Source organism: Lissotriton helveticus, chromosome 4_1 (assembly GCF_964261635.1).
Source record: "Lissotriton helveticus chromosome 4_1, aLisHel1.1, whole genome shotgun sequence".
Lineage (NCBI taxonomy): Eukaryota > Metazoa > Chordata > Amphibia > Caudata > Salamandridae > Lissotriton > Lissotriton helveticus.
In genome coordinates this window covers 1,079,918,587-1,079,932,288 of record NC_136063.1, presented here as the reverse complement: position 1 = coordinate 1,079,932,288, position 13,702 = coordinate 1,079,918,587, and positions in this window count along the sequence as shown.

Here is a 13,702-nt window from a genome sequence, read left to right as displayed (position 1 = left end):
AGGTCATCCTTCTCCAGGATGGCTATCATGATAGGAATGGTAGGGTTGTGAACCTTTCTCAGCTTCCTTGCAGTACACAAGGCACTCAAGTCTTTGTAGCTGAATTTGCCCTAGCTGGAGGTTGCCTGTGGAGGGTCAACCTTCATAGGTAGAGAGCCTGTAGCTTCACCTGTGCCAGACATGACTCTAGTGTGGTGTAAGTGATGCACCTACCTACACTAAGTGTTTTCCTACTGTACCTTACTAGTGAGTTGTAGTCAGGGTGTGCCCTTTTCTCTACAACTACTAAGTCCAGTAGAACTTAATATGCTAAGCTTTGTTTATATGTACCTAGGTACTTAATGTGATCTTTCAATTTGATAAAAAGAATAAAAAGATTGCAATGGTAAAACAACAGCAAGCTCAAATCCGCACCGCTGCTCACCAATGTGAGAAGGTGGCCTGGTATATGATGTCCACAGTTCAGTGGGCACCTTGTATCAGTCCAAACAATCCCTTATGGTGATGGTTGTAAGTCAACCTTATAGACAAGCTATCCTAGGGGTAGCATGGACTAAGCAGCCTTAAAGGCTTAACTCAAGAGATGAGGGCATGTGAAACAAGCTTTTTTACCATATGCAATCCTGTAATACCAAATGAAAGGACACCACACAAGTTATATATTATAAAATATATGTATTTATTCTCAGAATAATCCCCACTACTCTTTATGAGCAATGAAGCACAAGCGTTTAAACAAAGCACAATATAACATATACAAGTTACACGTTTTTGGATGAGGCCGGTGGCCACTCAAACCATATCAAAAAAGTGGGATAACAATCACTAATCGATCGGGGGTAAGGCCTGGGGCCTTGGGAATCGCTGGGACTACACTGGACTAACAGCAGTTAGGACGGGAGTAGCCCGCGGGATTCGGGTGCAGTGCAGAAAGCACACGCATGCACCAATGTAAAGTCAATGGTGCGTAAAAGTTATCGTTTTACAGATTAAGGAGTCTTCCGACTGGACTAGGACTACCAAACTTTAGAGTTAGGCACTAGAGGTGTGTACCAGTGTAAGAACACCGGCGCTAGTAAGTTACCTCACCCACGGGAAGCGGGTGCATAGGTGCCAAAGTGTGTCGGGTTTCGTCACGCAGTTCGATGGTGCCTGAAGATGAAGATGCTGCAGGCGTCCAGAAGAGAAGTGTCCGGTGCGATCCAAGGGTGGATCGAAGTTGAAGGGTACCTGAAAGCAGAGGGGACAGAGTCTGGGTCACTGGGCAGTGACCAGGAAGGAACCAGGAAGGAACCAGACAATGTCGGGCGCAATCAGGTCGATGTCGGGTGCCTTGTCTCCACTGCCACGTGGACTCTGGGGCACCGAGGATGTCCTGGAGTGGATCACAAGCTGTCCCACGAAGGTTCTCGCTGTTGGCGGTGTCGGCTTCAAGATCGGAGTCAACAAGCCTTGGCAAAGGCAACCCACTCAGGATTCGAAGATGGCTTAACACTCGGACCAGCAAGGTCTGAGCGGGCGCTCCTTTTCAGGGGAGCGAGTGCCAGTCTGGAGCAACCAGACCAGCTGTTCAAATTAAAGGGTTTGTCGGTTCTGGGGCCACTAGCCAACGGGCAAGCGACCGGACCAACGCGTCGAGCAGGAATATGCAAAAGGGCCCCACGCAGCACTCGTCAAGTGTGGAGGGGTGAGCTTCGGTGCACAAGCTGCTCGGGGCTGGAGCTTCTTACACTCCAATGCACAGCATCGAGGAAGCCTCGGGTGCTGCACGGTCAGCGCTTCGTGGTTTATTCAAGATGGCCGCTCCCACGCTTCAGGTCGCCTCCACCGGTCCCAGCTCTGCATGGACTGTGGATCGGGCTGTTGGAAGTCAGGATAGCTGGCTCTTGTCAGTCTCTGTTGCTCGAGTTCCGGCGGGAACTGCAACAAAGCAAACGTCGAGGTGCTGGATGGTGCCTGTTTGCACAGGGTGGTCACTCCTTGACCAGCAGCAGGAGGTCAGAAATGTGTCTGTGGCAGCAGCATCCATTTTGTGATGCTGGGGTTCTGGTTAGGATTAACCGCATTTGCAGTAAGTAACATGTCTTCCCCTCCTGGAGGGGTGGGACGCTGCCCCCACCGTCAGAATCGTCGAGGGGGTAGCATTCCACGTTGTATGACACCAAACACGAGATGTTTTGATACAGCCAAACCGGAGTTGCAATAACCGTAAGGATTATAATGCACTTAAGAGTATATGGTATGGCAGTATCACTGGAACAGCTATAGGGAAATGGTCCCGCAAGCTGCAGACAGGCTCAGCTCATGCCAGAGCACTATCTCACATAAAACCAAGCACTCTGCCTCCAGGATTTTTAAGGCCTGCTATAGGAGTGGCTGATAGGTATATATGTGTCCAGATATAGGTTTAGACATAGGTATACTATATCTAATCAAGGGGTGATTACACCACCTTGCCCCAGCTGAGGGATCAGCCAGTTGTGTCAATTTAAGAACCAGCCAGGGGTGGCAAAAGCTATGCTTCAGCCCCTGGTAGGCCTTGGATGCCCCTATGCCCTGGGTACCTATAGTGCACTGTACAGGGGCTGACAAGGAGTCCAGTACCAATTTGGTTATGCACCTAGGGTGCATGGAGTCCATTCTAATGGAGAGCAGATAGCCTGGGGCCCTGGTTAGCAGGATCCCAGGCCAACTAAGTCGAAAACCAGCTAAACACTAGGCAAAAAGTTTGGGGTAACCATAGTCAGGCATCCACCCTCCTACAGTTATTAATCACATTGCGCAAGAAGGTTGCTTTACATAATTGGCCTTAGGAGAAAGTGTTAAAGCATTATGAAAAACCTGGTAACCTGTTAAGACTAATAATAAGATATTGATTTATGTGCACATACGATGTTCATTATTTGCTTTTATTGTTATTTGTAGTGTTCCCTGTCGAAGGGCAGTGTGGGGCCCGAAATGTATTGGACTTTTAAATAAATATTGCTTTGGACGAACCTCTGCGTTGATCTTGTTTGAACTTGAGGTCCGGAGGGCACGGCTCGAATAATAGAAATTTGGAAAATGGCAGAATGTACCCCGCATGTGGATTACAATTGGAATAACATAGAAATACAGAGAATGAAGGATAGTAAACATGGATAAATAATGATTAAAAAACGGAAAAAAGGAGTATCAGCTTAATGCAGCCTAGAAATGCCTAAATGTTGCTGTGCGACTGGTTCGGGGTGACATACGTTGCTCCATCCTTCTTCGTTGACAAAAAGGTGCCACCGGGGCAAGCATAACAGCCAGGACGCACTCATTTACAGACTAATTTTGGGCAAATAAAAGATGAACTGATGATTAGATTAATATTACAAACATAGGTGTGCATCCCACCTCTCTCATTGTTTATAAGACTTAGGATTTAAGCCAAATAATTAGAAGAAGATCGTGGAAGAATCAAGGAGGAAGATAGTGTCAGAGAGGGGTGCGACGCAGGCGTCGGATCTAGAAGAGGTCACCTTATCCTGTCCTGAATCATTCCCTGAAACCTGAAATCTTTGTCTCCTGTCCTTTCCCAGGGACTTTTCCCAATTCCTTGGTTAAGGGATCGATTTTCACACCATTCCAGGTAACTATAAATGTTCTGTAGATTTTAATTTGTACTTCTCTCGCTATCCTCTCCTTTCCAAGTACTGTCATTGGAAGTCTTATTCATTTGAATCTTTATTTTCCTTCCATGGGTGACGAAGACCGTTCTGTACTTTGAATTTGGCTCACATGAATTTCATTTAGATAAACATTTAAACTTTTCCTGAGTGTGGTTTTTTCATTATAGAGAAAATAGATTTTATATTTATGTCATTTCACCATCAACTAGTTCAACTAATGGTCCATTGACCAGAGGTCAACTTTTTGATCTGTGAAAGATTGGTTAGAAATGTCAGATAGTATAAGTTACTTACCTTCAGAAACAATGCATCGGGTAGAGACGATTCTAGCCGCCGATTCCTTAACGTAGAATTATCCCCAGGCGTGAGACTAGATCCGGAAAATTTTCTGTGCCACAACATCTCTGCGCGCTGGGGGGTGGATTCTGCCCTGACGTCATCCGCGGGCCTGACATCAGCGAGGTCACATAAGCCCCACCCCGGCGCGCTGACGTCAGTTTTCTTAAGAGAACTTTTCCGCGCCACAATGCAGAGCCATCACAAACAACACTGTGGAGAGTATAGGAATAGTATGTGAAAAAACAGTGATTATAGAAAAGGAACAGCACCATTTGGAAAAGTGCTAGGCACTACGGTACTAAAAGCCATAACAGGGAAATAGCACGGCACTGCTCTGAGGAGGCAGAAAAACATGTGAGGAACATCCTAGCAGACGAAGAGAGTCTGCAATCACAATCCACCACAGGAAAGAGCAACAAGTCCGAGACAGATGAGGAACGGCAAATAACCCCCAGACAACACCACAAGGAAGGTCGTATCCCGTGGAAGGAGCTAAAGGCTGAAGTATAGCCAAAAGACCCCAACTCAGAGGACTGTGGAGGAGTCAGAAACCCCAAGCAAATAAAAAAGAAGATGAAAAGTACACATGAACCCACCTGCCTTGTACTAGCAAGGAAGGGGCAGAACAATTAAACAGAACAAAACATCCAGTCAGGGAGGAAGTGAGAGGACACTCGCAGGAGGCAAGCCACCCGGAAGGAGGCAAGTGCAGAAAACCAAGCAGAAGTTCCTCGCAGAACGGGGAGGAAGGGCAGGTTGTGATGGAATCTGCGGTTAGAATCGACTCTACCAGATACATCGTTACCGAAGGTAAGTAACTTGTACATCTGATAGAGACTACTAGCCGCAGATTGCTTAACGTAGAATAGATACCCTAGCCACACCCAGAGGGGAGGGGGGCCTGAAAGAGAATCTCCCAAGGTAGGAAGAAACCCAGGGCCCCAGCAGGGGATGTGTCAAGGGAAGAAGAAGGGGGCCCAGCCCAGCCCCACCCAAGAAGAAGTAAGCAAAGACGAAGCAAGAGGAGGCAAGGACACCCCCAGTCCATACAAGGTACCAAGAACGTCTATCAGTAGCCCAGAAGAGACAAACAACGGCAGAGGAGTACCGAGGAAGAAGAGCTACCCCTCCACAGGAGAACATCCAAGTAAGAGGACAGCGGAACCGGCCCAAACCACGAGACAGCAGGCAAGGCAGGAACGGAGCCACAGCCAAGAGGCGAAAGAAGGCAGACGCTGTCGCGCAAGGTTCCAACAGAATGAAGGCAAGGGCACAAGACACACACCAAGGCTCCCGACTGTGGACCAAAAGAGCAGGTGCGCACAGCCGGCAGTTGGCAAGTACCATGAAGCAGAGCGCCCAAACCAAGCCAAGCGCAAGATGAAGGCAAGGGCCAGAGTACACCAGAACAACCCCGAAAGAGAGGCCGTTCCAGACAAAACCGACCCACGAAAGAAGTGGCTCCAGCCATAAGAGAGGAAAAGAAATAAACAGGACGAACAATCCCGTCTACCACACAGGAAAAAGGGGGCAGGGAATCCAATCCCCCGTGGAACATCAGACAAGGGACCAGACCGCAACGCTGGACAAAAGGGATGGAGGCACCACAGCACAACTCCACAGGCGAAATGCCCAAGCCGGTCCAGCAATGTAGCAGATACTGAAAAGGACAGAACCTGTAGCAGTGCAAGCTACGCCCAGATAAGAGCAAAGAAACCGCACCAGCGGTATACAGCGATGCCAGGAAAGGCGAGGATCCCGCAAAACGGAGTCCACACCCTCCCAGCGTAGGACAGAGTTATACAATATCTACAAGTACCCCACGTAGGGTATGACACGTCCCAAAGAAAACATGGGAACCACTCTTAGAGAAAAAATCCCACATCAGAGAACAAGAACATAAGACCTGCGGTAGGAACCACAGACGGCTTAGCAATCAGCCAAAAAATACACACTTGCCAAAAGGACTGAACCAGCAGCCAACAGAAGAGAGGGGCCAACCAAGGGACCCCCAAAGGCACATCAAGCCACACAGAACATGCAAACGGGCCACTCAAAACACCAGATTCCAGAAAGCAGGCGGGATTACGCCAGAAGGACCCCATCAAAGGGCAGGTCAACCAGATGCTCCCTAATATTCTCAGAAAAAACAGCATCCCTCAGCCAAACATGGCAATGGAGGGCCACAGAAGTGGCCATAGCACGGCTGAGAGCATCGCAACATCCAATGCCGCACGGAAAATAAACGCGGCCAACTCCCTACCATCCAATACATGGTGCCGCAGATCAGCACGGGCACCCTCATTGGGGATATGAGAAAGAAGGGACTCCACAGAATCCCACAGGCCGGAGGTAGCCCTCGCCAACACACACAGAGTGTTGAGCACCCACAAGATGGCACTGGATGAAGTGAAGATGTTGCGCCCCCATGAATCCAACCACCGGGCCTCCCGAGACGGAGGAAACAACACCACAGGCAAGGACGGAAAGGCAGTCCGCAGAAGAGAGCCCTGAGTAGAAGGGTGGAAGGAAAGGCAGACTGGGTCATGCGGAACAGGACGGTGTCTATGCAGGAGCGGCTGAGGCACCGGATCACCCATGGCAGGAAGCTCCAAGCCCCCAGAAGAGAATTGTGGAGCGACGCTTCAAAAGGAAGGAACAGCTCCCATCCACAAGAGCCCGGGTGGAGGACTTCCAAGAGGTTATCAGTAGGGAACATGGTGACAGGATCACCCATCCGCAAAAGGCCAGCGGCCGTGGAAAGAGCCTGAACAAAGGCAACACTGGCTCCCGTAGGGCGCCGCGGGGGAGAAAGCAATTCCTCCATGGGCGACGGCTGCAAACGGAGCCGTCCGTCCCCAAGTCCAGCTATAGGGGGAAGTGGCCAGCCCTGGAATGGCGGGGGAACCCCAGACGAGTGGGGGACCTGAGGGGCCCCTTGGGAAGGCGGAGAACCCGGTGGAAGAACCAAATGCGAGCTGCGGAAAAGAGGGTCAGAGGATTTAGGCTGCAGGGACGACAAGGAACCCTCCCTGGAAGATGCCAGTGAAAAGGCAACAATGCAGTGTCCCGTCTCCGGAGAAGAAGAAACCAACAGATGGCCAACCTCCTGGGAGGAAGGAGCCTCAGGTAACGAATTAAGGACCCGACGCCGACACAGCACCGTGGAGTCCGCCACAGGTGCCGTCTCGACGCCGACCGGTTCCAGAGTGGGCATTGGCGGCACTGAGTCGACCTCCTCCACCACGTGCTCCCTAGGAGAATGGGGCGGGGTCGGAGCCGGTTCGGCTTAGGAACGGCGCAAAAAAGGCGCTGGCTCGACCTCACTCGGGGCAGCCACCCACAAAGAGGACCAAGAGGGACGCGGGAAAGCTCCCAGGACCCTGGCCTCCACCCGCGGCACCGCCAGGGCCGGGGAGGAAAGCCTTTGGTGCCAAAACGGTACCAGCTTGGCCTCTGGTGAGGCAGCTGTCTGCTCAGAGGGCCGAGGGGGACTCGGGGACAAGCCCTGAATTTCGGCGACCTCCTGTGACGCCACAGGGAGCCCCGTAGGGATTTGCAGCAAGGCAGGGGCGCCATGGGTCGAAGAGTGGAGCCCCGAAGGTCTACCCCTCAACGACACCACCCTCTTACAACCTGAAGCCGAAACCTTTTGCACCGGAGCCGCCGGTGACTCAGCGAAAGGCCCTGCACGAGGCAAGGGATCCTCGGACATCTCAGGAAGTGGAGGAGGGGCTAAAGAAGCCTGCAGAGCCGCAGCGTAGGCTGTCATTTGAGCACTAGTCGCCCGACGCTGGGAAACGACAGTTAGGGTGGTGACTGGCGGTGGCGCACGTCCCGAGAGGAACCCCCGCCTTCCTCCGAATGAGGACAAAACCTCGGAGACAAGCTACAGGACCTACCAGCTGGCAAGCGATGCCCTTGGGGCCATGGCGTAGGGCCATGCCGCAGACGGAATCGGCGGTTCCTGGGCTCCGAGGTAGGGGTTGGACGCTGGGATGACACCGACCTTGTCAAGCGGGCCAACAGCAATTTCATCCGGCGCTCCCACTGGGACTTCGGTTTGAGGTGCTGACAAGCTTCGCAGTACGTAGAGTCATGGTGCTCGCCCAAACACCACATACATATAGGGTGAGGTACTGTCACCGACATCTGATGTGCACAATCAGTACACGTCTTGAAGCCCGAAGGCATTTGCACACTGTTCCTCAAAGCAAAGCGTAAAAAGGAGGCCTGAAAACAGGCCAGGACACGATCCAGATATGCGTTGCACGCCGAAAAGAGAAAAAACTGACGTCAGCTCGTCGGGGTGGGTCTTATGGGACCTCGCTGATGTCACGCCCGTAGACGACATCAAGGCAGAGTCACCGGCGCTCAGAGATGCTGTGGCAAAGAACATTTTCCGGATCCAATCTCACGCCTGGGGATAATTCTACGTTAAGGAATTTGCGGCTAGTAGTCTCAATCAGATACTAATCTTAAAGAGATAAATATAAAAATTTACCCCAATGGATTTTTTTTTTGCAGAGTTTTATATAGTGCGAACTTGACCCGAATCGGGTATCAGAACGCTTTACATAGCACCAGTTACATTACACGAGGACACACATTAATTTTTGTTAGGCACAGGGAGATTAAGTGATTCGCCCAGAATCACAGGATGTTCAGCGTCACTGCCAAGACTCCATGGGTACTCAAGAACTTTCACTCGGGGGCCAAATTTACAGTGTGATTTTTGACCATGAGGTTGAACACAGGTCCCTGCAGCCGACGCCTTCGTCCACTGAGCCACCAGACCCGGCATACACACATCTCTCTCTCTCTCTCTCTCTCTCTCTCTCTCTCTCTGTCTCTCTCTCTCTCTCTCTCTCTCTCTCTCTCTCTCTCTCTCTCTCTCTCTCTCTCTCTCTCTCTCTCTCTCTCTCTCCCCCTCTCTCTCACTCTCTCCCTCTCTCTCCCCCTCTCTCTCCCTCCATCTCTCTGTCTCCCTCTCTCTCCCTCCCTCCCTCCGTCTGTCTCCCTCCATCTGTCTCTCTCTGTCTGTCTCCCTCTGTCTGTCTACCTCTTTCACCCTCCCTCTGTTGCCCTCCCTGTCGCCCTCCTCCCTCTGTCTACCTCTCTGTCTCCCTTTCTCTCTCTCTCTCTCTCTCCCTCTCTCTGTCTCTCTGTGTGTCTCTCTCTCTGTCTCCCTCTCTGTATTGTCCCTCTGTCTCTGTCTCTCTGTCTCCGTCCCCCTCTGCCTCCCTCTGTCTCCCTCCATCGGTCTCCCTCCCTCTGTCTCCCTCCCGCTATCTGTCTCCCTCCCTCCTCTGTCGCCCTCCTCCCTCTGTCGCCCTCCCTCTCCATCTCCCTCTCTGTCTACCTCTCTCTGTCTCTCTCTACCTCCGTCCCCCTCTGTCTCCGTCCCCCTCTGTCTCCCTCCCTCTGTTTGTCTCCCTCTGTCTCTCTCCCTCCCTCTCTCTCTCCCTCTCCCTCCCACTCTCTCTGTTTCCCTCCGTCTCTGTCTCCTACTCTCTCCCTCCCTATATCTCCCTCCCTCTGTCTCCCTCCCTCTATCTCCCTCCCTCTCTGCCTCCCTCCCTCTCTGCCTCCCTCCCTCTGTCTCCCTCCCTCTCTGTCTTTCTCCCTCTCTGTCTCCCACCCTCTCTGTCTCCCCGCTCTCTGACTCCCACTCTCTCTCCCTCCCTCCCTCTGTCTCCCTCCCTCTCTCTCTCTGTCTCCCTCTGTCTTTCTCCCTCTGTCTCCCTCCCTCTCCCTCCGTCTCTCTCTCTCTGTGTCACTCTCACTGTCTCCCTCTCTCTGTCTCCCTCCATCTCCCTCCCTCCATCTCCCTCCCTGTCTCCCTCCCTCTCCCTCCCTCTCCGTCTCCCTCTCTGTCTCTCTCTGTCTCCCTTTCTCTCCCTTCCTCTCCCTCCCTCTGTCACCATCTATCTCCCTCTCTCCCTCTTTCACCCTCTGTCACTCTCTGTCTCCCACCCTCTCCCTCTGTCTCCCTCCCTCTGTCTCCCCTTGACTGCCTCTCTCTGTCTCCCTCTCTGTCTCCCTCTCTCTGTCACCCTCTGTCTCCCTCCCTCTGTCAACCCCTCTCTCCCTCTCCCACCCTCTGTCACCCTCTGTCATCTCACCCCGTGTGTGTGTCAGCCCTCAGCCCGGGCTGAGACAGCTTACCGGTACACACACACAGCTGCACCCCAGTACTTCACAGGTCTTTAAAAGACCATTTACATGTTAATAAAGCTTTGTTGCTTGTATTTTACCTCTTAGCGCCCCTGCATCTCCACGATAACAATCACTGGAATCCCCCGGCCCCCACAGAGCAGAGTCTCTCATAGACGGGCTGCTGCAACCTGGAGTGTTTGCTAACACTATTTACATTTTTTTTTAAACACAGGTAGGATGTCTGCAAGGTCCGCGGGCCGCCAAGGAAGGCTTGCCGGGCCGTACTATGAGTACTATGAGTACCCGTGTGTTAGGCCAACTACTCTCCCCGAAACTGGCCTAGGTATGTGTGAGTGTATGTTTATGGGCCCAAGATGAGTATAAGGTATTAGAGTATCTGAGGCTGGTTTACAGCTGGATCAGTTTTTCTGGTTTGTCTGGAGATTCCCGGGAAATGAATAGCGAGTGGTAAATGGAAGCCCTACTGCAGTGAGGTTACTCGTCTGTTGGAAAGTACTGAGAAACTATGCAGGGCTAATAGTGCTAAATTAGGCACTATTTTTCTGTTTGAAAGCGAGAGTGACTGATAGCAAAGGGTTTGCTGGTGAAACTTTAGTGTTATGTCACCTAGAAAGGGTAACACCGAAGGAGTAGCACGTGCTTCTCAGCTTGGATGAAGAGTAAGCAGAAGGTTTTACTCGCAGTATAGGAAGAGTAAGTGGAAGGTTTTACTCGTAACAAAAGAAGTAATCTATTCTTTGGTCTTAGTGGGACAGACAGAGAAGCAAATGTTTTTATATTGTTATTAATGAGAAAAATAAAATGCGAAATTAAAAGAAAATATGTTTTCGCATTACCTTGTGAAGGGAGGGCCAGTCTGCAGAGTTGTACTGACGTCACTGGGTGCCGCGCTGGGATTGGTGGAAATTGTAGGTGTGGGACAAACACAGATTGTAATGGAGGGGTCAGTTGTAAGGCGTAATACTGATGTCACAAAAAGCCAGCGCTGACATTGGACAGATTACGAGCGTGAACTGGATTTTGATTGGGAGTTTGGATAAAAGCTGATTTTGGATTGGTAGGCAGAACATTTATGGTTGATTCTCATTTGCCATTTGGTACAAATTGACCTGACAGACAAGCTTGAGGGTTTTTGCAGGTTATTTTTTTATGTATTCACAGTATAGAATGTATGGAGAAAAGAGGAAAATTAAGAGAATTAAGAATTTCTTCAAGAAAGACAAGCCAGTATTAACTAGAGAAGGGATTCCTATTCCTCCACCAAAAGCGTCCACTTCATTCATGATGATGGAAAGAGGATATCATGCAGGTGTTTGGATGGAAAATTGGATAGAGTTGCACGAAAGGCGATATTGTTTTGACTTTTCCAGAACATGGTACATTTAATGGAAGAATTTTGCAGAATTTGAGAATCCGGATGAATGATTTAATACAAGACCCAAAATGACACAGTATGGGGCACTAGAAGATGGGAAATTGTATCATATGAGAGAGAAAAGAGGTGGGAGGTACATGGGTCATTTTCCCAGGTATTTGCGTGAGTCACATGAAGGTCAGATGAAGCAATGGAGAAAAGCAATGGTATCATAAGGATTATATCCAGTATTAACAGTTGATGAACAGACAGGAGGAAAATGTAAGGAGAAAACTAAACACTTGAGAATGACAGGTTTTGGAGAATCAGAAGATGAGTTTATGGAGGACATTTTAACTAAAAACCCTCCACCATATCAGGACAAACCAAGTAGGACTGCTCCTAGTGCACCAGTTTTTGGAACGCCTTTGGTTCAACACATTTTACATGATACAACAGTTAATAGGGTACTTCAGGATAAAGAAAAGGATGCTTTAAATAAGAACAGAGAATAATTAATACAGAAAATCACACAATGAATGTCTGACATATCGACGTCGAAAATTTTGACGTAAAAAATATCGGAGGCGGAATATCGACATCAAGAACATCGAACTCCTATCTACATTAAGGTAAGTACAAAAATATCCTAAAAAAAAATCAGAAAAAATATCGTTTTTTTTCATGTTTAAAACATAATTAAAAATATGTTTAAAATGATAAGTAATACATATAGCGGTCGATTCTGATTCGGGAAAGAAATCTGTCCGACGATTCGTATTCGTAACCGTTTCCGTACAAATCGTACAAATCCGTCCGAATCGTGTAGTACGATCTGTTGTCAAAAAATATGTCTGAATGTTTGCGAACCGTACGAAAAACAAGCGAAGATCCGTACGATACGGACTCGGAAAGTGAACAGTACAATTCGTAAACATGCTGTACGACCCAACAAGTACGATCCAGACCGGGGACCAAGAACGCGATTCGTACGGGAAAACGTTGTCGCGTACGAACTGCGATTTGTACGGAAAACATCGCGTATGAGCGAGTCACACAATCAAATACGAAACAAAACCCCCTGAACGAAGTGCACGCGAACCCCGTAAATACGCCACGTATGAGCGAGCTACACAATCAAATACGAAACGAACCCCCTAAACGAAGCGCACGCGTACCCCGTAAAAAACGTCACGTATGAGCGAGCCACACAATCAAATACAAAACGAACCCTCTGAACGAAGCGCACGCCTACCCCGTAAAAACATCGCGTATGAGCGAGCCACACAATCAATTACGAAACATACCCCCTGAACGAAGCACACACGTACCCCGTAAAAACGTCGCGTATGAGCGAGCTACACAATCAAATATGAAACAACCCCCACTGAACGAAGCGCACGCGTACCCCGTAAAAACATCGCATATGAGCGAGCTACACAATCAAACACAAAACAAAACCCCCTGAACGAAGCGCACGCGTACCCCGTAAAAACGTTGCATATGAGCGAGCTACACAATCAAATACGAAACGAACCCCCCTGAACGAAGCGCAGGCGAACCCCTAAAAATAGCACAAAGAGGGTGCAAACGACTCGCACAAAGCCACAAAACATGTCTCCTGTGTACAAACAATTGGAAATGAATGTCCTGGCCAGATCCAAACAGGCAAACAGAGGGCCTAACTCAGACCCCCCCTTATAACACACCCACCAAAAATTCAAACTAAGCCCCACCCACAAATGGACCAATGAAAAGGGCCTACACACACAAACCATCATCCTTTGCAACATACCCATTTAGCTACAGAGACTGACAACACACCAACAACTGCACACATCCACCTTCACACATACCCCCAATCACATTCAGACCCACACCCCCCGTTACATTCAGACCCACACACCCACATCCATACACACCTTCACCCCAATCACATTCACCCCACACCATGTCCCCACAGAAGAATCGAAAGTTCACAAAGGAGGAGAAGGAGATCCTTGTAGATCAAGTCGAGCCACAGCTGTTTGGCGCATGGGTTAGAGGAACCAGCATAGCTGAGAAAACACGCCTGTGGGAGAGGATCGTCAATAGGGTCAATGCTGTTGCACCCATCAGGCGCACCAGGAAGGATTGCCAGTCCAGGTGGTACGATCTGCGGAGGATGGTGAAG